Source organism: Salvelinus namaycush, unplaced genomic scaffold (genome assembly GCF_016432855.1).
Source record: "Salvelinus namaycush isolate Seneca unplaced genomic scaffold, SaNama_1.0 Scaffold46, whole genome shotgun sequence".
NCBI lineage: Eukaryota > Metazoa > Chordata > Actinopteri > Salmoniformes > Salmonidae > Salvelinus > Salvelinus namaycush.
In genome coordinates this window covers 515,343-542,617 of record NW_024061153.1, presented here as the reverse complement: position 1 = coordinate 542,617, position 27,275 = coordinate 515,343, and the positions used below count along the sequence as shown (strand labels likewise).

At 41.7% G+C, this 27,275-nt stretch overlaps 1 pseudogene; it reads right to left on the bottom strand.

Moving 5' to 3' along the window:
- Positions 1-494: 494 nt before the first annotated feature.
- Positions 495-27,275, bottom strand: part of LOC120041403 — a 173,977-nt pseudogene continuing 147,196 nt past the window's right edge.

The window sequence follows — 27,275 nt, the reverse complement described above, 5'->3', positions numbered from 1 at the left end:
TTATAGGTCTGCTGTTAGAACCAGTAAAGGCCGCTTTACCACTCTTGGGTAGTGGAACTACTTTGGCTTCCCTCCAGGCCTGAGGACAAAGACTTTCCTCTAGGCTCAGATAAAAAATATGACAGATAGGAGTGGATATAGAGTCAGCTACTGTCCTCAGTAGCTTCCCATCTAAGTTGTCAATGTCATTATTGATCGATAACAATTTTTCCACCTCTCTCACACTAACTAAACAACATTCAATACTTGCACTGCTTTTCTTTCATTATGATTTTTTACGAGATTTTTTTCCATCATTCTTTATATCATTGATCTTGGCTTCCTAATAAAGTGTATTATTTTGTTGAGTTTGGTCACATAATTTCTCAATTTGCAGTACGTAAGCCAGCCAGATGTGCAGCCAGACTTATTAGCCACTCCTTTTGCCCCAACTCTTTCAAACATACAGTTTTTAAATTCCTCATCAATCCATGGAGCCTTAACAGTTCTAACAGTCAGTTTCTTAACAGGTACATGTTTATTAGTAATTGGAATAAGCAATTTCATATGGTTTTCCCACAGTCTGAGCTTTTGTAAGCCTTCTCCTCTATGTGCAGTCTCATGTGTTCTTTCAGGTAGCTTAACTGGGAGCAGTGGTAAGGCGTCTCCCCTGTGTGTATTCTCTCGTGTTTTTTCAGATCCCCTGACCGGTTGAAACACTTTCCACACTCTGAGCAGTGGTAAGGCTTTTCAACTGTATGTATTCTCTCATGTTTTTTCAGGCTGCTTAATTGGCTGAAACTCTTTCCACACTGGGAGCAGTGGTAAGGCTTCTCCCCTGTGTGTATTCTCTCATGTCTTTTCAGATCCCCTGACCAGTTGAAACCCTTTCCACACTGGGAGCAGTGGTAAGGCTTCTCCCCTGTGTGTATTCTCTCGTGTTTTATCAGATCCTCTGACCGGTTGAAACACTTTCCACACTCTGAGCAGTGGTAAGGCTTTTCAACTGTATGTATTCTCTCATGTTTTTTCAGGCTGCTTAATTGGTTAAAACTCTTTCCACACTGGGAGCAGTGGTAAGGCTTCTCCCCTGTGTGTATTCTCTCATGTTGTTTCAGGTTCCCTAACTGGTTAAAACTCTTTCCACACTGGGAGCAGTGGTAAGGCTTCTCCCCTGTGTGTATTCTCTCATGTCGGTACAGGTTCCTTAACTGGTTAAAACGCTTTCCACAGTGGGAACACTGGTGTCTTCTTGTTGGTTTGGACGTGCCTGGCTCTGGTTCCTCTGAGTCTGGTCTTTCTCCTGCCAAAGACAACGTGTTTTTAAAAAAAGAGACCTGAATGAAACCTCCACATGATAAATAGGCCTTGCTACGAGGGTAAATCCTAATCAGATCGCTCAATAGCCTAAGGCCAGTTTTAACAATCTTGGTGTGATTTTAAAACAAATGTTGTAGAGTTTCCTGGTAATTACTGATAATGTTTACATTCGTTTTTTATTCATTCTGTTTTACAAGCCAGAACACAAAAAACTAAACCGTTCTTGGACACTCAAGACACAGACGTCGCTTAATTCCAATCGAGCAGGTGGTTCTAAATATATTACTTTCATAGCTGTATGATACAGAATGCGACCTACAGTCGTGGCCAAAGGTTTTGAGAATGACACAAATATTAAATTCCACAAAGTTTGCTGCTTCAGTGTCTTCAGATATTTTTGTCAGATGTTACTATGAAATACTGAAGTATAATTACAAGCATTTCATAAGTGTCAAAGGCTTTTATTGGCAATGACATGAAGTTGATGCAAAGAGTCAATATTTGCAGTGTTTACCCTTCTTTTTCAAGACCTCTGCAATCCACCCTGATGTCAATTAACTTCTGGGCTAAAACATCCTGATGGCAGCCCATTCTTGCATAATCAATGCTTGGAGTTTTGTCAGAATTTATGGGTTTTTGTTTGTCCACCCGCCTCTTGAGGATTGACCACAGGTTCTCAAAAGGGATTAAGGTCTGGGGAGATTCCTGGCCCTGGACCCAAAATATTGATGTTTTGTTCCCCGAGCCACTTATCACGTTTGCCTTATGGCAAGGTGCTCCTTCTTGCTGGAAAAGGCATTTTCCGGTTTTCCTCCTGTATTTTCCGGTTTACCGGTTTTCCTCCTGTATTGAACACAGATCATCCCGTCTTCAATTTTATCGATTATTTACGTAAAAAAATACCTAAAGTTGTATTACAAAAGTAGTTTTAAATGTTTTGGCAAAGTTTACAGGTAACTTTTGAGATACTTTGTAGTCACGTTGCGCAAGTTGGAACCGGTGTTTTTATGGATCAAACGTGCCAAATAAATGGACATTTAGGATATATATCGACGGAATTAATCGAACAAAAGGACCATTTGTGATGTTTATGGGACATATTGGAGTGCCAATAAAAGAAGCTCGTCAAAGGCAAGTCATGAATTATATTTCTATTTCTGCGTTTTGAGTCGCGCCTGCAGGGTTGAAATATGATTCTCTCTTTGTTTACTATGGTGCTATCCTCAGATAATAGCATCGTTTGCTTTCGCCGAAAAGCCTATTTGAAATCTGGCATGTTGGCTGGATTCACAACAAGTGTAGCTTTAATTTGGTATATTGCATGTGTGATTGAATGAAAGTTTGATATTTATAGTATTTTAGTTGAATTTGGCACACTGCATTTTTACTGTCTTTTGGCCACTTGGGAGGCTAGCGTCCCACATATCCCAGAGAGGTTTTAAGTATTCAGACCCCATCACCTTTTCCAAATTTTGTAACATTTCAGCATTATTCTAAAATTGATTCAATTGTTTCCCCCCCCCCCGTCAATCTAAACTCAAAAAAAAGAAACGTCCTCTCACTGTCAACTGCTTTTATTTTCAGCAAACTTAACATGTGTAAATATTTGTTGGAACATAACAAGATTCAATAACAGACATAAACTGAACAAGTTCCACAGACATTGACTAACTGAAAATGAATAATGTGTCCCTGAACAAAGTGGGGGGGGGTCAAAATAAAAGGTAAGTCACTATCTGGTGTGGCCACCAGCTGCATTAAAGGAGGACTGTAGCATCTAATGATTAAACATTATGGAGTCTTAAAGGAGGCCTGTAGCTTCTAATGATGAATTATTATGGAGTCGGATGCTTTAAAGGAGAAGTTTACCCAAAATCCAGAAACTCATAAGTGATTCCATACATTGAAACTAGTCCAGTGGATTATTTCCCTCTCCCTGTAGTGCTGTACTGAAACAGCTGCAAAACGTGACTCATGACGTTGCTGGATGCGGGCCTCGCTCTGCTGCTTTGCCAGTTAATTTGTTATTTGATTACAGCTTTGGCCTTTGTCTTTCACCTGGAGTTGTGTATTAATGTCTGAGAAAAACACACTTTTCAACATAAAACATATACAAAATAAACTCAGCAAAAAAAATTACGGGTTTTACAAAGAATATTCGTAAAAATCCAAATAACGTCACAGATCTTCATTGTAAAGTGTTGAAACACTGTTTCCCATGCTTGTTCAATGAACCATAAACAATTAATGAACATGCACCTGTGGAATGGTCGTTAAGACACAAACAGCTTATAGACGGTAGGCAATTAAGGTCACAGTTATGAAAACTTAGGACTCTAAAGAGGCCTTTCTACTGACTGAAAAACACCAAAAGAAAGATGCCCAGGGTCCCTGCTCATCTGCGTGAACGTGCCTTAGGCATTCTGCAAGGAGGCATGAGGACTGCAGATGTGGCTAGGGCAAAAAATTGCAATGTCCGTACTGTGAGACGCCTAAGACAGCGCTACAGGGAGACAGGACGGACAGCTTATCGTCCTCGCAGTGGCAGACCACGTGTAACACCACCTGCACAGGATTGGTACATCCGAACATCACACCTACAGGTACAGGATGGCAACAACAACTGCCCAAGTTACATCAGGAACGCACAATCCCTCCATCGGTGCTCAGACTAGAGGTCGACCGATTATGATTTTTCAACGCCGATACCGATACCGATTATTGGAGGACCAAAAAAGCCGATACCGATTAAATCGGCTGATTTTTATTTATTTGTAATAATGAAAATTAAAACAATACTGAAGGAACACTTATTTTAACTTGATATAATACATCAATACAATCAATTTAGCCTCAAGTAAATAATGAAACATGTTCAATTTGGTTTAAATTATGCAAAAACAAAGTGTTGGAGAAGAAAGTAAAAGTGTAAAAAGTAAAAAGTTCTTCTCCAACACTTTGTTTTTGCATAATTTAAACCAAATTGAACATGTTTCATTATTTACTTGAGGCTAAATTGATTGTATTGATGTATTATATTAAGTTAAAATAAGTGTTCCTTCAGTGTATGAAAGCTAACGTTTCAGTTCCTTGCTCAGAACATGAGAACATATGAAATGAAAATATATGTGCTATGTATGAAAGCTAACGTTTCAGTTCCTTGCTCAGAACATGAGAACATATGAAATGAAAACTGGCAGTTCCTTTGTGCTATGTATGAAAGCTAACGTTTCAGTTCCTTGCTCAGAACATGAGAACATATGAAATGAAAACTGGCAGTTCCTTTTAACATGAGTCTTCAATATTCCCAGGTGAGAAGTTTTAGGTTGTAGTTATTATAGGAATTATAGGACTATTTCCCTCTATACCATTTGTATTTCATTAACCTTTGACTATTGGATGTTCTTATAGGCACTTTAGTATTGCAAGTGTAACAGTATAGCTTCCGTCCCTCTCCTCGCTCCTCCCTGGGCTCGAACCAGCAACACAACGACAACAGCAACCATCGAAGCAGCGCTACCCATGCAGAACAAGGGGAACAAACTACTAGAAGGCTCAGAGCGAGTGACGTTTGAAACGCTATTAGCGCGCGCTAACTAACTAGCCATTTCATTTCGGTTACACAAGCCTCATCTCGGGAGTTGATAGGCTTGAAGTCATAAACAGCGCAATGCTTGACCACAACAAAGAGCTGCTGGCAAAACGCACGAAAGTGCTTTTTGAATGAATGTTCACGCGCCTGCTTCTGCCTACTACCGTTCAGTCAGAAATGTAGATACTTGTATGCTTGTATGCTCAGTCAGATTATATGCAACGCAGGACACGCTAGATAATACCTAGTAATATCATCAACCATGTGTAGTTAACTAGTGGTTATGATTGATTGTTTTTTATAAGATAAGTTTAATGCTAGCTAGCAACTTACCTTGGCTTACTGCATTTGCGTAACAGGCAGTCTCCTTGTGGAGTGGAACGAGAGAGAGGCAGGTCATTATTGCGTTGGACTAGTTAACTGTAAGGTTGCAAGGTTGGATCCCCCGGGCTGACAAGGTGAAAATCTGTCGTTCTGCCCCTGAACAAGGCAGTTAACTCACCGTTCCTAGGCCTTCATTGAAAATAAGAATGTGTTCTTAACTGACTTGCCTAGTTTATTAAAGGTATAAAAATAAAAATAATAATAATTCGGCGCCCAAAAATACCGATTTCTGATTATGAAAACTTGAAATCGGCCCTAATTAATCGGCCATTCCATTAATCGGTCGACCTCTAGCTCAGACTGTCCGCAATTGAATGAGAGAGGCTGGACTAAGGGCTTGTAGGCTTGTTGAAAGGCAGGTCCTCACCAGACATCACCGGCAACGTCGCCTCTGGGCACAAACAATCCGTCATTGGACCAGACAGTACTTGCAAAAAGTGCCTTCCACTGACAAGTCGCGGTTTTGTCTCCAGGGGTGATGGTCGGATTCGCGTTTATCATCGGATTCGCGTTCATCGTCGAAGGAATGAGCGTTACACCGAGGCCTTCACTTTGGAGCGGGATCGATTTGTAGGTGGAGGGGCCGTCATGGTCTGGGGCGGTGTGTCACAGCATCATCAGACTGAGCTTGTTGTCATTGCAGGCAATCTCAACGCTGTGCGTTACAGGGAAGACATCCTCCTCCCTCATGTGGTACCCTTCCCACAGGGTCATCCTGACATGACCCTCCAGCATGACAATGCCACCAGCCATACTGCTCCTTCTGTGCGTGATCTCCTGCAAGACCGGAATGTCAGTGTTCTGCCATGGCCCACGAAGAGCCCGGATCTCAATCCCATTGCGTACGTCTGGGACCTGTTGGATCGGAGGGTGAGAGCTAGGGCCATTCCCCCCCAGAAATGTCCGGGAACTTGCAGGTGCCTTGGTGGAAGAGTGGGGTAACATCTCACAGCAAGTACTGTCAAATCTGGTGCAGTCCATGAGGAGGAGATGCACTGCAGTACTTAACCTGTTTGGGATAAGGGGGCAGCATTTTCACGTTCGGATGAAAAGTCTGCCCAGAGTAAACTTCCTGCTCAGGCCCAGAAGCTAATATATGCATATTATTAGTAGTATTGGATAGAAAACACAATGACGTTTCTAAAACTGTTTGAATTATGTCTGTGAGTATAACAGAACTCATATGGCAGGCGAAAACCTGAGAAAAATCCAACCAGGAAGTGGGAAATCTGAGGTTTGTAATTTTCAACTCATTGCTTATCGAATGTACAGTGTCTATGGGGTCATATTGCAGCCTTCCTAAGGCTTCCACTAGATGTCAACAGTCTTAGAACATTGTTTGAGGCTTCTACTGTGAAGGAGGGGGGAATGAGAGCTGTTTCAACCAGAGGTCTGCCAGAGTGGCATGAGCTGGTCATGCGCCTACACGTGAGAGCGACCTGCGTTCCATTGCAATTCTAAAGACAAAGGAATTCTCTGGTTGGAACATTATTGAAGATTTATGTTAAAATCATCCTAAAGATTGATTCTATACATCGTTTGACATGTTTCTACGAAATGTAATATACATTTTTGAACTTTGTCTGGACTTGCCCGCGCCTTGTGAGTTTGGATTTGTTTACCAAACGCGCTAACAAAAGGAGGTATTTGGACATAAATGTTGGACTTTATCAAACAAAACAAACATTTATTGTTGAACTGGGATTTCTGGGAGTGCATTCTGATGAAGATCATCAAAGGTAGGTGAATATTTAAAACGCTATTTCTGACTCAACAACATGGCGGGTATCTGCATGGCTTGTGTCTGAGTGCCGTACTCGGATTATTGCATGGTTTGCTTTTTCCGTAAAGCTTTTTTGAAATCTGACACAGCGTTTGCATTAAGGAGAAGTATATCTATAATTCTGTGCATAATACTTGTATCTTTTATCAACTTTTACATGTTTATTATGAGTATTTCTGTAAATTGATGTGCCTCTGAAAACTTGCCGGATGTTTTCGATGCACAACATTACTGACCATAAAGCGCCAATGTAAACTGAGATTTTTGGATATAAATATGAACTTTATCGAACAAAACATACATGTATTGTGTAACATGAAGTCCTATAAGTGCCATCTTATGAAGATCATCAAAGGTTAGTGATAAATTTAATTTAATCTATATTTCTGCTTTTTGTGACTCCTCTCTTTGGCTGGAAAATGGCTGTGTGTTTTTGTGACTAGGCTCTGACCTAACATAACTATATGGTCTGCTTTCGCTGTAAAGCTTTTTTTGAAAATCGGACACGATGGGTAGATTAACAAGAAGTTAAGCTTTAATTTGGTGTATTGCACTTGTGAATGCATCAAAGTTACATATTTCTAAAAAATATTTTTGAATTTAGCGCTCTGCCTTTTCAGCGGAATGTTGTCGAGGGGTTCCACTAGCCATAAGAAGTTTTAAGACTCCATAATGTTTCATCATTAGATGCTACAGTTCTCCTTCAAGACTCCATAATGTTTCATCATTAGATGCTACAGTCCTCCTGTAAGACTCCATAATGTTTCATCATTAGCTGCTCCAGTCCTCCTTCAAGACTCCATAATGTTTCATCATTAGATGCTACAGGCTACAAATCAACAATGGGTGTCATATGAATCTTTACCACTTGCTCTGTAATATGAGTAGTATTCGGATTTCATTCAAACATTTCTTACATGAATATTGAAAATATAAATGTTGATTTTTGTATATATTGTTGAATATAATATACTGTAAGGGTATATCAGTTCCAGGAGCTCTGCTAGTGTTAAAGTTATGGGCCATTATATACAGAGAAATTGTGGTGAAATCCTGCATGGAGCCTTCACCATGCGCTGTCACTTTAAGAGCTTTAGATCTTCTTTAGAAAGAGTTTCATGCTGGTTTTTGGAAAAATGAGCCAGAAATTGTAGCTTTTCTAGGTGGCTCCCATTTCGGCTGTATTGTTTCCAAGCGCGTGGAAGAGAGCGCATTCTTTGGTATTTTTCTCCGGTAAAGACAATAACGATTCTCCGTCTTAAATTTGATTGTTTATTTACGTATTAGGGTACCTAAGGTTTGATTATAAACGTTGTTTGACTTGTTTGGAAAAGTTAATTAGTAACGTTTGGGATTCATTTTGTATGCATTTTGATGGAGGGAAACTGGGTGGATTATTGACTGAAGCGCGCCAGCTAAACTGAGTTTTTATGGATATAAAGAAGGACATTATCGAACAAAAGGACCATTTGTGATGTATCTGGGACCTTTTGGAGTACCAACAGAAGAAGATCAAAGGTAAGGCATTTATTATATCGCTATTTCTGACTTTCGTGGCGCACCTGCCTGGTTGAAATATGTTTTTCATGCTTTTGTACGCGGGGTGCTGGCCTCAGATAATCGCATGGTGTGCTTTCGCCTTAAAGCCTTTTTGAAATCTGACACAGCGGCTGGATTAACAAGAAGTTAAGCTTTATTTTGATGTATTACACTTGTGATTTTATAAAAGTTAAATATTTATAATTCTGTAGTTTGAAATTCGCACTCTGCAATTTCACCGGATGTTGGCCAGGTGGGACGCTACCGTCCAGACACAGACTTCTGTCCATAAGAAGTTAGAGGGAGTTTGCGTGAGAGCTCATGTTTATTGTCGTTTGAATTGTATTGATTTTTTGTGGGACTGTTTACATTTTAAGGCCTTTGTTGTCTATGAACACACCCACCCACACACCCATGCATACCCCCCTGCACTCCACCACTGGGATGTAATACAGATTATTGCAAATCCTCTAATGTTGATGATTGGGTTCTTTCTTGCAAATTGTTTCTATGAAGTTGCCATTAAATTCCTCTGCCATTATTATTGTATGAGGTATTATTGGTTGGGTTACCCCTGGGCTGTGACGGGTGTTTTATATGGTGGGTCTTATGTTCTTTCCCCACTGGCAATCTGGCCAACAGGCTCCACTCTATTCAGTATCTTCTGCTGATGTGTGCCTGGTAGCACTACTCTACTCCTTTCAGCAGGTTAATACCTGCCTGGCGCCCCAACAAAATCTTTATCTTTACGCTCCTCTAACAATACAGCTACAGAATTAGCATAGTAGGCCAATGTAACTTAAGGTTACCTGAAATATTTGGGACTAACTTATTCCTTGCCACCCATTCTGAAACTAACTTCAGCTCTTTGTCAAGTGTTGCTGTCATTTCAGTTGCTGTGGTAGCTGACGTGTATAGTGTTGAGTCATCCTCAAACCTAGACACACTGGCTTTACCCAAAGACATGTCGTTAGACACACTGGCTTTACCCAGTGGCATGTCGTTAGTAAAAATTGAAAAAAGTAAGATGCCTAGACAGCTGCCCTGGGGAATTCCCGATTATACCTTGATTCTATTGTACTGGCTTTCATTCTGGAACACCCTCTGTGTTCTGTTAGACAGGTAGCTCTTTATCCACAATATAGCAGGGGGTGTAAAGCCATAACAATTTTTTCCAGCAGCAGGCTATGATCGCATTGTATCTGGTCAAACAATTTTTTCAAAAATTATAATCACAGCCGTATATATTCCCCCCCAAGCAGACACATCGATGGCCCTGAACGAACTTTATCTGACTCTTTGTAAACTGGAAACCACACACCCTGAGGCTGCATTCATCGTAGCTGGGGATTTTAACAAGGCTAATCTGAAAACAAAACTCCCTAAATTCTATCAGCATATCGATTGTGCTACCAGGGCTGGTAAAACCTTGGATCATTGTTATACTAACTTCCGCGACGCATATAAGGCCCTCCCCCGCCCTCCTTTCGGAAAAGCTGACCACAACTCCATTTTGTTGCTTCCAGCCTACAAACAGAAACTAAAACAACAAGCTCCCTCGCTCAGGTCTGTTCAACGCTGGTCCGACCAATCTGATTCCACGCTTCAAGACTGCTTCGATCACGTGGATTGGGATATGTTCCGCATTGCGTCCAACAACAATATTGACGAATACGCTGATTCGGTGAGCGAGTTCATTAGAAAGTGCATTGACGATGTCGTACCCACAGCAACAATTAAAACATTCCCAAACCAGAAACCGTGGATTGATGGCAGCATTCGCGTGAAACTGAAAGCGCGAACCACTGCTTTTAACCAGGGCAAGGTGACCGGAAACATGACCGAATACAAACAGTGTAGCTATTCTCTCCGCAAGGCAATCAAACAAGCTAAGTCCCAGTATAGAGACAAAGTAGAGTCGCAATTCAACAGCTCAGACACAAGAGGTATGTGGCAGGGTCTACAGTCAATCACGGATTACAAAAAGAAAACCAGCCCCGTCGCGGACCAGGATGTCTTGCTCCCAGACAGGCTAAATAACTTTTTTGCTCGCTTTGAGGACAATACAGTGCCACTGACACGGCCCTCTACCCAAACCTGCGGGCTCTCCTTCACTGCAGCCGAGGTGAGTTAAACATTTAAACGTGTTAACCCTCGCAAGGCTGCAGGCCCAGACGGCATTCCCAGCCGCGTCCTCAGAGCATGCGCAGACCAGCTGGCTGGTGTGTTTAAGGACATATTCAATCAATCCTTATCCCAGTCTGCTGTTCCCACATGCTTCAAGAGGGCCACCATTGTTCCTGTTCCCAAGAAAGCTAAGGTAACTGAGCTAAACGACTACCGCCCCGTAGCACTCACTTTCGTCATCATGAAGTGCTTTGAGAGACTAGTCAAGGACCATATCACCTCCACCCTACCTGACACCCTAGACCCACTCCAATTTGCTTACCGACCCAATAGGTCCACAGACAACGCATTCGCAACCACACTGCCCTAACCCATCTGGACAAGAGGAATACCTATGTGAGAATGCTGTTCATCGACTACAGCTCAGCATTTAACACCATAGTACCCTCCGAACTCGTCATCAAGCTCGAGACCCTGGGTCTCGACCCCGCCCTGTGCAACTGGGTCCTGGACTTCCTGACGGGTCACCCCAGGTGGTGAGGGTAGGTAACAACATCTCCACCCAGCTGATCCTCAACACCGGGGCCCCACAAGGGTGCGTTCTGAGCCCTCTCCTGTACTCCCTGTTCACCCACGACTGCGTGGCCATGCACGCCTCCAACTCAATCATCAAGTTTGAAGACGACACTACAGTGGTAGGCTTGATTACCAACAACGACGAGACGGCCTACAGGGAGGAGGTGAGGGCCCTCGGAGTGTGGTGTCAGGAAAATAACCTCACACTCAACGTCAACAAAACAAAGGAGATGATTGTGGACTTCAGGAAACAGCAGAGGGAGCACCCCCCTATCCACATCGACGGGACAGTAGTGGAGAAGGTGGAAAGTTTTAAGTTCCTCGGTGTACACATCACGGACAAACTGAATTGGTCCACCCACACAGACAGCGTTGTGAAGAAGGCGCAGCAGCGCCTCTTCAACCTCAGGAGGCTGAAGAAATGTGGCTTGTCACCAAAAGCACTCACAAACTTCTACAGATGCACAATCGAGAGCATCATGTCCGGCTGTATCACCGCCTGGTACGGCAACTGCTCCGCCCACAACCGTAAGGCTCTCCAGAGGGTAGTGAGGTCTGCACAACGCATCACCGGGGGCAAATTACCTGCCCACCAGGACACCTACACCACCCGATGTCACAGGAAGGCCATAAAGATCATCAAGGACAACAACCACCCAAGCCACTGCATGTTCACCCCGCTATCATCCAGAAGGCGAGGTCAGTACAGGTGCATCAAAGCAGGGACCGAGAGACTGGAAAAACAGCTTCTATCTCAAGGCCATCAGACTGTTAAACAGCCACCACTAACATTTAGTGGCCGCTGCCAACATACTGACTCAACTCCAGCCACTTTAATAATGGGAATTGATGGAAATTATGTAAAAATGTACCACTAGCCACTTTAAACAATGCCACTTAATATAATGTTTACATACCCTACATTACTCATCTCATTTGTATATGTATATACTGTACTCTATACCATCTACTGCATCTTGCCTATACCGTTCTGTACCATCACTCATTCATATATCTTTATGGTAGTAGTTGTGGAATTGTTAGGTTAGATTACTTGTTGGTTATTACTGCATTGTCGGAACTAGAAGCACAAGCATTTCGCTACACTCGCATTAACATCTGCTAACCATGTGTATGTAACAAATAAAATTTGATTTGATTTGAAAAGTGTAATGGTTGGTAACAGGCTGATTGGTCAGCAATTTCAGCCAGTAAAGGGTGCTTTACTATTCTTAGGTAGCGGAAAAACTTTTGCCTCCCTCCAGGCCTGAGGGAACACACTTTCTAGTAGGCTTAAATTGAAGATATGGCAAATTGGAGTGGCAATATCATCCACTATTATCCTCAATCCTTTTCCATCCACGTTGTCAGACCCCGGTGACTTGTCATTGTTGATAGACAATTGTTTCACCTCTTCCACACTTACTTTACATTTATCTTGGTTTTATAGTGTAGTAGTTCTTTTTATTCAGTTTAGTCACATGATTTCTCAATTTGCAATAAGTTTGCCAATCAGGTGTACAGCCAGACCTATTTGTCATCTCTTTTTTTCCCTCCCTCTACACGGGGTATTCCCAAACTGGGATACGCCAAATAAAAATGTGATTCACATTTTCAAACAGTCCATTTATATTTTCCAACGGGGCTATACATTTGGGTGAGGTTTTTTTCCTCACCTGAGTAGCCTCGTTTCCCTGCCAAAAATCAAATTAAACCATCTAGTGTTCAGCGAAATAACAACACAATGTCAAATACAGGTAGCCTAATCAAATACTTAAACATCCAATCACATTAACCGTTACTCTCTTGCTGGAATTCCACTAACGGTCCAAATGTATCCAAACGTAGCTGCTGCTGATGTTGGTATCTGTACTGATGGAGCAAATGCCATGACAGGGAAACATAGTGGAGTGGTAACGTGCGTGCAAGCAGTTGCTCCCGACGCCACTTGGGTACACTGCAGCATCCACCGAGAGGCTCTTGCTGCCAAAGGAACACCTGACTGCTTAAAAGGCGTTTAGTACACTACAGTGAAAATGGTTAACTGAACTCCCTTGTATTTTCTGCACGATGCAATGATATGGGCAGCGACCATGTAGCGCTTTTACAAAATACAGAAGCGCGCTGGTTATCAAGGGCGCAAAGTATTGACACATTTTAAATACAGACACAGACTGTGTGGAAAATTATTTAAGACTGAGACTCTCTCCAATACAGCATTGCAGAGTTATGTGCATCCTTTCAAGCACACCCTTCTCATTAACCTGTGGTGAGTTATTTACAAATGTCAAAGAACAAATAAGGTTTAATATGTAAGATTGTTAAATAAAGAGGAAAATAATTTATTATTATTATATTAGTTGTGCGCTGGTGCTATAAGAACTCTTATAGGAAGAGCTGGGTTTTGACAAACTCACACTCATTCTTATGTTTAATAAATGTATCGTATGTCGTGTGTGTGACCGGCTTACAATGATGGCAAAATACAACACTTGAGAGTGAGCTGACCCTGGTGCTAGAGGGGGTACAGCTGGAGGTTGAATGTTTGAAGGGGTATCGGACTATAAAACGTTTGGCAACCACTGCATATATACCATACCATTTTTATATTCCTCATCAATCCATGTGGATTTAACAGTTTTTACAGTCATTTTCTTATCGGGTGCATGCTTATTATTAACTGGGATAAGCAATTTCATAAATGTGTCAAGGGTAGCGTCTGGTTGCTCGTCATTACACACCACGGACCAACAAATATTATTTACATCAAAAACATAGGAATCACTACAAAACTTATTGTATGACCTCTTTTACACAATATTAGGCCCAGCCTTTGGAACTGTGGCTTTCCTAGACATGGCTACTATATTGTGATCACTACATCTGATGGATCTGGAAACTGCTTTAAAACACATTTCTGCAGCATTAGTAAAGATATGATCAAAATATGTTGATTATTTAATTTCTGGACTGTTTGGAACTACCCTGGTAGGTTGATTGATAACCTGAACAAGGTTGACGGCACTGGTTACAGTTTGAAGCTTTCTCTTGAGTGGGCAGCCTGATCACAGCTTTCCTCCAATATTAGTTCATTAATTAACAGTGTCTGGAGTTTAGTTTGCCTGTTCAACAGTCTTGTAAAGATAGGGGGGTTGACTGGGACAGACAATGTAACATCCATAATGTTTTAAGGAAAGGTTTTTGTAAAACAAGTGTAACAGTATATCTTTTAGTACGTCCCCTCGCCCCGACACGGGCGCGAACCAGGGACCTTCTGCACACATCAACAACGGTCACCCACGAAGCATCGTTACCCATCGCTCCACAAAGGCCACGGCCCTTGCAGAGCAAGGGGCAACACTACTTCTAGGTTTCAGAGCAAGTGACGTAACTGATTGAAACGCTACTAGCGCGTACCCGCTAACTAGCTAGCCATTTCACATCCGTTACACTAGCACCTTACATTGGATCATCTTTTAGCTTTCTCTCTGAAGCTAACTTTCATCAAGGTTTTATATGATCTATTGGTTTCTCTCTTTTCATTGGCAGAATCCTTTTTCAGTGTTATGATATTCATAACATCCATATCCACCAGTCCATCTTCCTGTCAACTAACAGAACTCTGCTGGTTGTCCTGGTAACAGATACCAGTGGGCAGATCTATTGTATTTGTTCAAACTAAACTACAGCACTTACTTTGATGAGTCAAATCTGATCCTTTCTTCTCTCCTCCTCCTCTCACAGTTCCACTCAGCCCTGTTGTTTTCCTGCAGTCCACCAGCAACACAGACAACCTCTTCATACCCAGCAGTAAGGCGCTACCGGGAGAGGCATGACACGGGGACTCCGGGAGGGTGGAAGGGCTAGCGTTGTCCTGGTAACCATAAAGAGGGGACACAGACACATATCATTATGGATGCTGAAGCCACTGTTGTCATGAAGTGCTTTACAGAAACCCAGCCCAGACCCCGATAGAGCAAGCTGTATGCTAGACCAGACCAAGCTGTACCATCTGGTGTTCTGATCTGGAGAGACTCTTCTCTGCCTCGTCAGCATCAGGATGTTGTTGAGGCTCCCCAGAGGATCCACCATAGTCATGTCTCTCTCCTGTGTGAATGAGAACATCAAACAGATGGTAAACTTATGATCTTCTATTGCAGTCATTGGGTCTTACAAGAGCTATTAATATGTCTAAAAATGGCCTAAATTGGCTACATTCATTATGTTTAAAAAAAATATTGTTTGTGATGCAAATGTAAAAGGGTCGTTCCATGAAATGGGTGCCTTTTGATACTTCAAATAATAATTATGCACCAATTTTGCATTTTAAAAGCCTGTTATATTAGATGAAGTGCACTTTAATATAGACAACAGGGATAATTAAATACATCTCATTTAAAAGTCCCAAAAATATATGTACCAATGGCAGATTGCCCCTTCAACAATTCCTACAGTACTGAACAACATATTCAAGTGTAGAACTTCAGTAGAATCCCCCTTTAAAAATCACACATTAGTTCAACAACTGCAGTTTGTGCCCGTTTTTAAGACAGTACTCACTGGTGGTAATCGGATATTCTGACTCCTCCTCCTCCTTTTTCACTCCTAAAACGTCTTCCTTCTCCTCTTTTATTGAGATAGCCTCCTCTTCCTCTTTTACTCCAAAAGGTTCTTCCTCTTCTTTCAGTGTTATGGCATCTTCCTCCTTTTTGATTCTGAAAGGTTCTACCTCCTCTTCTTCCACTCTGACAACTTCTCTCCCATCTTCCTCTTTCACTGTAATATCATCCTCTTCTTCTTTCAATGTGATAGCCTCCTCTTCCTCCTTTATCATCCTGAAAGCTTCTTCCTCTCCTTTCACCGGAGCTTCTTTCTCTGTCGTGCTTAGTGAGCTAATGCTCCGAGCGATTAGCCTAGTGCATTATCAATTTACCACGTTTGCTAATTTAACAAGCAAATTACATTTAAATGAACTAGTAGACAAGTAAACAGAATTATATTCAAACCACTAAGAGTAATATACACAAGATTGGTCTAAGGCGCTTCAATGTTTCGGTTTTAGGTTCGCTAGCAAATCACCACGTTGGTTGAATCAGAAGCCTATTGTCGCTGTTGAAGAAGCCTCCAGTTCCGTCCACTAGATTATACGTCACGCAAGCAACATCACCTGAAAGACTCAAATCGCCATCTGCTGACTGGAGTGGGTAACGCAGATTGGAAAAATATTAATTACAATGTTAATTCTTGCAAGCAATGTCATGAGAGCTAATAAAAATAAAAATAAACAGATGTTATGTTTTCTCTTACTTCTTACAGCCAATACTTTCCTCCAGGGCTGACCTGCCCATTAGGTAGGATTAGGTGACAGATTAAAGAGTTTTCATTTTTATGTCATAGTTATTCTGAACCCACTGCTTGCAAGTCATCTAAATTAGCCTCAGTGATTTGTATTTTCCTTCAACTTTCTGAAGAGGAAAAAGCCCTGAAATGCCCCTGTCTGAGTGCATTTGTCTACCATTATGTTTAGCTGTTAGCGATGATGCTAATGACAACCATCTTCTGGTTGATGGAAAAGCTTTCCCACAAACCTTGTCAATTAAATGTTAACTACAAAGTAGTCTATGCCTACCTGGCAGAATGATATCATGATTATTTGCATCAATCCAGTTGTGATTTGTTCAGCAGACTCTGCAATCACATGTGTGCTACAGAGACACCACTAACCAAGCAAGGCTCTTGCTGGTGCCACTTGAATTAAAGGGTATCTACACACAAAAATGAAAATTTCTTAGATTTTTCTCAGACTTCAAAAGTGGTCTCCTGATGTGGTTTAAGTATTATTGTGGACTTAGAACATCCAATGTTGTTGTTTTTCTATTAACATTGTGATTTAGAGAGAAAAAACAAAAAACAGTGTAATGGCTGTCAATGTCGTTCTCCTCCTCAGACGAGGAGGAGCATGGATCGGACCAAGATGCGGAGTAGTAGGAATTCATGTTTTAATGGCAAACCAACAAACACTACAAATTAACAAAACAACAAACGTGACTAACCTGCAACAGTCCTGTGTGGCCCAAACGCTGACACAGGAACAAACACCCACAAACCACCAGTGAAACCCTGGCTGCCTTAGTATGACTCTCAATCAGAGACAAACGACCCACACCTGTCTCTGATTAAGAATCATACCAGGCCGAACACAAAACCCCACATAGAAATAGAAACCTAGACTAACCCACCCAATTCACGCCCTGACCAACTAAAACAAATACATAACAAAGGAAAACAGGTCAGGAACGTGACAAACAGGGACAAATCAGAAACCTGGAAACACTAAATGGAGAAAATGGAATTAGGTAAAAAAAAAAAAAAAAACCGATTTGATAGGGCCCTAAATATTCTCTTCAGTTTCTCTCATTACTGGATTATCTAGGAATAGTGTAGAGTAACAGCTGTATCCTGAAGTGACCTTTAACCTCCCTGCTCCTCAATACTTATTCCACTGGATCAAAGCTTCAGCCAAGTAGGATACATGATAGTGGAAACACATGGAGTTGGGTTGGATATAGTCATGGTAGGATACATGATAGTGGAAACACATGTAGTTGGGTTGGATATAGTCATGGTAGGATACATTGGGCGGCAAGATGTTCTTTACCATTCGGCCATCAGATTTGCCACCAATGCTCCTTATAGGACACCTCACTGCACTCTATACTCCTCTGTAAACTGGTCATCTCTGTATACCAGTCGCAAGACCCACTGGTTTAATGCTTATTTATAAAACCCTCTTAGGCCTCACTCACCCCTATCTAAGATATCTACTGCAGCCCTCATCCTCCACATACAACACCCGTTCTGCCAGTCACATTCTGTTAAAGGTCCCCAAAGCACACACATCCCTGGGTCGCTCCTCTTTTTAGTTCGCTGCAGCTAGCGACGGGAACAAGTTGCAAAAAACACTCAAACTGGACAGTTTTATCTCCATCTCTTCATTCAAGGACTCAATCATGGACACTCTTACTGACAGTTGTGGCTGCTTCGCGTGATGTATTGTTGTCTCTACCTTCTTGCCTTTGTGCTCTTGTCTGTGCCCAATAATGTTTGTACCATGTTGTGTTGCTACCATGTTGTGTTGCTACCATGTTGTTGTCATGTGGTGTTGCTACCATGTTGTGTTGCTACCATGTTGTTGTCATGTGGTGTTGCAACCATGTGGTGTTGCTACCATGTTGTTGTCATGTTGTGTTACTACCATGTTGTTGTCATGTGGTGCTGCTACCATGTGGTGTTGCTACCATGTTGTTGTCATGTGGTGTTGCTACCATGTTGTTGTTATGTTGTGTTGCTACCATGTTGTTGTTATGTGGTGTTGCTACCATGTTGTTGTTATGTGGTGTTGCTAACATGTTGTTGTTATGTTGTGTTGCTACCATGTTGTTGTTATGTGGTGTTGCTACCATGTTTTTGTCATGTTGTGTTGCTACCATGTTGTTGTTATGTTGTGTTGCTACCATGTTGTTGTTATGTGGTGTTGCTAACATGTTGTTGTTATGTGGTGTTGCTACCATGTTTTTGTCATGTTGTGTTGCTACCATGTTGTTGTTATGTTGTGTTGCTACCATGTTGTTGTTATGTGGTGTTGCTAACATGTTGTTGTTATGTGGTGTTGCTACCATGTTTTTGTCATGTTGTGTTGCTACCATGTTGTTGTTATGTTGTGTTGCTAACATGTTGTTGTTATGTGGTGTTGCTACCATGTTGTTGTTATGTGGTGTTGCAACCATGTTGTTGTTATGTGGTGTTGCTACCATGTTGTTGTTATGTTGTGTTGCTACCATGTTGTTGTTATGTGGTGTTGCTAACATGTTGTTGTTATGTGGTGTTGCTACCATATTGTTGTCATGTAGTGTTGCTACCATGTTGTTGTTATGTTGTGTTGCTGCCATGTGGTGTTGCTACCATGTTGTTGTTATGTTGTGTTGCTACCATGTTGTTGTTATGTGGGGTTGCAACCATGTTGTTGTCATGTTGTGTTGCTACCATGTTGTTATGTGGGGTTGCAACCATGTTGTTGTCATGTGGTGTTGCTACATGTAATAATAACATGTATGATTTATATAAAGTTCTTTAGTAAAAAAACATTAGTGACATAATTTAGTATTTAATATTACATAGTAAACTTTAATAATTGTAATATGTAAGTTTAAATGACTACTAAAGTTTTTGAATAAAATAAAAGGTTTGAAAGAAAATGTAATTTACCTTCAATGAAATACATCTCTCTCTCTTTCTCTCCCTCTATCTCTCCCCTTGTCTGGGAATGTTAAGGGTCAAGAAGTTGTGAATCTAGGGGGGCCCTTGCACACAGGGGAACTATATGTATGTAACAGTATAACTTTATTTATTTTTATTTTTATTTCACCTTTATTTAACCAGGTAGGCAAATTGAGAACACGTTCTCATTTACAAGTGCGACCTGGCCAAGATAAAGCAAAGCAGTTCGACACATACAACAACACATAGTTACACATGGAGTAAAACAAACATACAGTCAATAATACAGTGAAAAATAAGTCTATATACAATATGAGCAAGTGAGGTGAGATAAGGGAGGTGAAGGCAAACAAAATATATATATAAATAAATAAAAATATAAAAAGGCCATGGTGGCGAAGTAAATACAATATAGCAAGTAAAAAAAACACTGGAATGGTTGGTTTGCAGTGGAAGAAGGTGCAAAGTAGAGATAGAAATAATGGGGTGCAAAGGAGCAAAATAAATAAATACAGTAGGTAAAGAGGTAGTTGTTTGGGCTAAATTATAGATGGGCTATGTACAGGTGCAGTAATCTATGAGCTGCTCTGACAGCTGGTGCTTAAAGCTAGTGAGGGAGATAAGTGTTTCCAGTTTCAGAGATTTTTGTAGTTCGTTCCAGTCATTGGCAGCAGAGAACTGGAAGGAGAGGCGGCCAAAGGAAGAATTGGTTTTGGGGGTGACCAGAGAGATATACCTGCTGGAGCGCGTGCTACGGGTGGGCGTTGCTATGGTGACCAGCGAGCTGAGATAAGGGGGGACTTTACCTAGCAGGGTCTTGTAGATGACCTGGAGCCAGTGGGTTTGGCGACGAGTGTGAAGCGAGGGCCAGCCAACGAGAGCGTACAGGTCGCAGTGGTGGGTAGTATATGGGGCTTTGGTGACAAAACGGATGGCACTGTGATAGACTGCATCCAATTTATTGAGTAGGGTTTTGGAGGCTATTTTGTAAATGACATCACCGAAGTCGAGGATTGGTAGGATGGTCAGTTTTACAAGGGTATGTTTGGCAGCATGAGTGAAGGATGCTTTGTTGCGGAATAGGAAGCCGATTCTAGATTTAACTTTGGATTGGAGATGCTTGATGTGAGTCTGGAAGGAGAGTTTACAGTCTAACCAGACACCTAGGTATTTGTAGTTGTCCACATATTCTAAGTCAGAGCCGTCCAGAGTAGTGATGTTGGACAGGCGGGCAGGTGCAGGCAGCGATCGGTTGAAGAGCATGCATTTAGTTTTACTTGTATTTAAGAGCAGTTGGAGGCCACGGAAGGAGAGTTGTATGGCATTGAAGCTCGCCTGGAGGGTTGTTAACACAGTGTCAAAAGAAGGGCCAGAAGTATACAGAATAGTGTCGTCTGCGTAGAGGTGGATCAGAGACTCACCAGCAGCAAGAGCGACATCATTGATGTATACAGAGAAGAGAGTCGGTCCAAGAATTGAACCCTGTGGCACCCCCATAGAGACTGCCAGAGGTCCGGACAACAGACCCTCCGATTTGACACACTGAACTCGATCAGAGAAGTAGTTGGTGAACCAACTTTACGTCCGTCCCCTCGCCCAAACCCGGGCGCGAACCAGGGACCCTCTGCACACATCAACAACAGTCACCCATCGTTACACATCGCTCCACAAAACCCGCTGCCCTTGCAGAGCAAAGGGAACCACTACTTCAATGTCTTAGAGCAAGTGACGCCAACGACTGAAAGGCTGCTAGCGCGCACCACCGCTAACTAGCTAGCCATTTCACATCGGTTACATGTACACAAAATAACTAACAACCTGGACCCCCATGTGTCTTTCAAAACATATGTTTTACTAACGACCTAAACAGATATTTTTTACCCTTTTAAAAATAGTTATGGGGGGAGGTCCGGGGGATGTCTGTCTTTGAAAGGGTCATTGTAATCTTTAAGATGTCCCCTTTACTGATGACCTAAACAGATACATTTTACCCCCCATAAAAGACTGTCCGAGGGATGTCTCAGTCAACCCCCCCCCAAAATAAGCCCCAGAGGCCTCACACCATCCTCTATGGAAGGGTCATTGTACTCTTTAACTATACTTCCTTTACTGACGACCTAAACAGATCACTTTTACCCTTTAAAAAATAGTTGTCAGCTATCCAGATTTAATGGTCAAGAGATTGTGAACCTAGAGGGGCCCTTGCACACATGTTGTGTTTAGGTTAACGTTTTCTGTTTATGAAGGAATAAATGATTGAGAGGATATAGACCACAAAAAAAAGATTCTTGTATTCTTAACGATGTGCCCTTTACAAATGACTTAAACAGATCATTTAACTCCATTAATAACCTTTTACTGCAGGGGGCTAAATCAGGGGCCTTCAATGCTGCAGAAATGTTTTGGTACCCTTCCCCAGATCTGTGCCTCAACACAATCCTGTCTCGGAGCTCTACGGACAATTCCTTCAACCTCATGGCTAGGTTTTTGCTCTGATCTGCACTGTCAACTGTGGGACCTTATATAGACAGGTGTGTGCCTTTCCAAATCATGTCCAATCAATTGAATTTACCACAGGTGGACTCCATTCTAGTTGTAGAAACATCTCAAGGATGATCAATGGAAACAGGATGCACCTGAGCTTCTTATGTAAATCACATTTGCAAAAATGTATAAAAAACTTGTTTCCGCTTTGTCATATGGGGTATTGTGTGTAGATTGCTGAGGAAATTGTTTCATTTAATAAATTTTTTAATAAGGCTGTAACATAACAAAATGGGAAAAAGTCAAGGGGTCTGAATACTTTCCAAAGAAACTGTAAGTGATTGAGGAGAAAGCATAATTGCTATATTCTAATTAAAATCATTGACCCATAAGGGAACATATGACCAAAGCAATGCGTGACCCATACAGAATTAAAAATATATTAATCTCAATGAGAAATATAATTTAATAAACAAATGTTTGCATAACCAAAGACATGAAAACTGGTAGGGAACATTGTATTTAGCTAGGATTTCATATGGCCAGGAAGGTTACTGAGAATAACAATAGACAATAGTTAATGTTGCTAGTTTAGGGATGAAGATAGTGAAGGTTCATCAATGTTAAAGATGTTTTTTATTTTGACGTGGAAACAATGTTTATTGGAAAGTAAAACAAAGAACTCTTCATTGAGACAATGATAAACAGCAATCCGTGGGAGAGTTGTGGTGGATATTATAAAATAAGGATCTGCTGGAGTCCAAGTCAAACCAAGATTCTTTATTTCTGAGCTCAGAGAGAATAACAGTTACACAGCGCAGTGTAGACAGTCTGAATTCCTGAAGCATTGGGTGATGAGCACATATCTTTATAGTTTCCTGTTCCTGGGAGGGACTTTATTCATACAAGGACGCAGGTGCAGCTGGTTTGCAACGCAGGATGATACTCCCAGGAACAGGAGATTATAATAGGTCAGTTTCACAAGGTTAGTCTGTGGTGGTTAATGTCTGTGTTACCAAATGAGGAGAGACAAACTTCACACACCAATCAGAGTTATACTTAAACTACATATTTAATAATAAGATCTTTGCAATGACTTTCAACAATTCACTATTTCTAATGAACCGTTGAGAGTGGCAAGACAATGGCTACTGAGATCTTTTATAGCAAAGATCCACCCCCCTAGTCGACATAACAAACCACAGATATTAGGAACAGTTCACAAAGTGAGACATTATAATGAGAAAGGAGTATCCCGTAGCCAGATAGCATTCGCTATAATTTATCATTCAGTTTGGTCCCTAAGACGAGGTTCTAATCTCTTTCGTGATACTTCATAGCACAAAAACACCAACTCTTCCAATGGCATAACTCAATTGTCAACTCTAGATACTCCCATCTCAAGTAAAACCCCTTCTTGACCACACTCCTGGACAAGCTCACTGAGGGGAGTGAGCCTCTAGGTCATACACTATCCCAGGATAAGTGCAACATCAGAGAGGACATACAATGGTTCCAGACACTGCCATACACCTCCCCCCAATGCCAAAGGAGGGAGTGACTTGCGCACAGACATTGTGGAAACCAGTAATTGGTTCCCCATTAATCACACCATCCCTTCACATAGTTTAACAGATACATTCACATATGAAGACAATGTTCCCTCCTGTCCTCTTCCCTTCCTGATATTCTGCATAGCACCAGGGACATGTGAAAGACAAGCCTGACCTCTCCCCTCTCTGGGCCCCAGGTGACTGAGCCCCAGCTGAGGGAAGAAGTGCAACTGCCAACACCAGAGTCCGAAGGGATACATTCTAATAACAAGTATATCACATAAGCATATTATGCAGATAAGACATCTTAATTATCTATGTTACCCAACTAATTCTGATTCATCCACCACAAGTCACATACTCAGATATGTGGACACATACAATTAACATTTTGCATTGCAGAGTCTGTGAACATTTTCATTTCATTAAATCATCAGTGGGCCAACATTGCAAATGTAAACAACGGAACAAATGCATCACATCCAAATATCACTTTATATCTGTAGTGCTGGAGGAAAGACACCCAGATAAACACAAACACAGAGTTTAAAAACGGACCATTTAAACACATGGAATCTGACCTACTCTATATTCAAACTCCATATTCAATTCATGTTTTCTAATAAAAACATACAAATATATGTTTTATTATACTTTGTACAATTCAAGTTCATATGGTAAAAACAGGTAATCATTATCAGTCAACAATACAAGACAGCAAGTCCCCTGTGTGTATTCTCTCATGCCATTTCAGCTCCCCCAGCTGGTTGAAACTCCTTCCACATTGGGAGCAGCGGTAAGGCTTCTCCCCTGTGTATATTCTCTCATGTTTTTCAGGTTCCCTAAATCTTTAAAACTCTTTCCGCACTGGGAGCAGTGGTAAGGCTTCTCCCCTGTGTGTATTCTCATGTTTTTTCAGGTTCCCTAAATCGTTAAAACACTTTCCACACTGGGAGCAGTGGTAAGGCTTCTCCCCTGTGTGCATTCTCTCATGTTTTTTCAGGCTCCCTAAATCGTTAAAACTCTTTCCACACTGGGAGCAGTGGTAAGGCTTCTCTCCTGTGTGTATTCTCTCATGTTGGTTGAGGTTGCTTTTCTGGTTAAAACCCTTTCCACACTGTGAGCAGTGGTAAGGCTTTTCCCCTGTGTGTATTCTCTCATGCCGTTTCAGCTCCCCTGACTGGCTGAAAAACTTTCCACACTGGGAGCAGTGGTAAGGCTTCTCCCCTGTGTGTATTCTCTCGTGTTCTTTCAGGTTCCTTAACTGTTTAAAACACTTGCCACACTGGGAGCAGTGGTAAGGCTTCTCCCCTGTGTGTATTCTCTCATGTTCTTTCAGGTTCCTTAACTGTTTAAAACACTTGCCACACTGGGAGCAGTGGTAAGGCTTCTCCCCTGTATGTATTCTCCCATGCTTTTTCAGATACCCTGACCGGTTAAAACTCTTTCCACACTGCGAGCAGTGGTAAGATTTCTCCCCTGTGTGTATTCTCTCATGTTGTTTCAGGTCCCATAACTGGTTAAAACACTTTCCACAGTGGGAACACTGGTAAGGCTTTTCAACTGTATGTATTCTCTCATGTTGTTTCAGGTTCCCTAACTGGTTAAAACACTTGCCACACTGGGAGCAGTGATAAGGCTTCTCCCCTGTGTGTATTCTCTCATGTTGTTTCAGGTCCCTTAACTGGTTAAAACACTTTCCACAGTGGGAACACTGGTGTCTTCTTGTTGGTTTGGACGTCCCTGGCTCTGGTTCCTCTGAGTCTGGTCTTTCTCCTGCCAAAGACAGTGTGTTTTTAAAAAAAGAGACCTGAATGAAACCTCCACATGATAAATAGGCCTTGCTACGAGGGTAAATCCTAATCAGATCGCTCAATAACCTAAGGCCAGTTTTAACAATCTTGGTGTGATTTTAAAACAAATGTTGTAGAGTTTCCTGGTAATTACTGATAATGTTAACATTACTTTTTTATTCATTCTGCTTTACAAGTCAGAACACAAAAAACTAAACCGTTCTTGGACACTCAAGACACAGACGTCGCTTAATTCCAATCGAGCAGGTGGTTCTAAATATATAACTTTCATAGCTGTATGATACAGAATGCGAGCTACAGTTGTGGCCAAAGGTTTTGAGAATGACACAAATATTAATTTCCAAAGTTTGCTGATTCAGTGTCTTCAGATATTTTTGTCAGATGTTACTATGAAATACTGAAGTATAATTACAAGCATTTCATAAGTGTCAAAGGCTTTTATTGGCAATGACATGAAGTTGATGCAAAGAGTCAATATTTGCAGTGTTGACCCTTCTTTTTCAAGACCTCTGCAATCCACCCTGGTGTCAATTAACTTCTGGGCCACAACCTTAGATGACAGCCCATTCTTGCATAATCAATGCTTGGAGTTTGTCAGAATTTGTGGGTTTTTGTTTGTCCACCCGCCTCTTGAGGATTGACCACAAGTTCTCAATGGGATTAAGGTCTGGGGAGATTCCTGGCCCTGGACCCAAAATATTGATGTTTTGTTCCCCGAGCCACTTATCACGTTTGCCTTACGGCAAGGTGCTCCTTCATGCTGGAAAAAGAATTGTTCGTCACCGAACTGTTCCTGGATGGTTGGGAGAAGTTGCTCTCGGAGGATGTGTTGGTAGCATTCCTTATTCATGGCTGTGTTCTTAGGCAACATTGAGTGAGCCCACACCCTTGGCTGAAAAGCAACCCCACACATGAATGGTCTCAGGATGCTTTACCATTGGCAATGACACAGGACTGATGGAAGCGCTCACCTTGTCTTCTCCGGACAAGCTTTTTTCCAGATGCCCCAAACAATCGAAAAGGGGATTTATCAGAGAAAATGACTTTACCCCAGTCCTCAGCAGTCCAATCCCTGTACCTTTTGCAGAATATCAGTCTGTGTGCAGATGCACTCACACCTGCCTGCTGCTATTCCTGAGCAAGCTCTGTACTGGTGGTGCCCCGATCCCGCAGCTGAATCAACTTTAGGAGACGGTCCTGGCGCTTGCTGGACTTTCTTGGGTGCCCTGAAGCCTTCTTCACAACAATTAAACTGCTCTGAAGCCTTCTTCACAACAATTGAACCGCTCTCCTTGAAGTTATCGATGATCCGATAAAGGGTTGATTTAGGTGCAATCTTACTGGCAGCAATATCCTTGCATGTGAAGCCTTTTTTGTGCAAAGCAATGATGACGGCACGTGTTTCCTTGCAGGTAACCATGGGTGACAGAGGAAGAACAATGATTCCAAGCACCACCCTCCTTTTGAAGCTTCCAGTTTTGGGGGGGGATTCTGTTCATTTGCATGGCAAAGAGGGACTTTGCAATTAATTACAATTCATCTGATCACTCTTCATAACATTCTGGAGTATATGCAAATTGCCATCATACAAACTGAGGCAGCAGACTGAAAATTCATATTTGTGTCATTCTCAAAACTTTTGGCCACAACTGTACACACTTCCTTAAACATAAAATAAGTAAATACGTAATTTTAAGTGGAAGTCCAAAACTTGTTTTTACGTCGAAGACACAAAGCACATCAGTAAAATCTCCCCGTTGTCGAAAGGGTTCGACGCCTGCTGTTTAAATGGCCCAATTTGTTATTTAGACGTTCACAGATTTTCAACATTTTGACTATCGCTGATG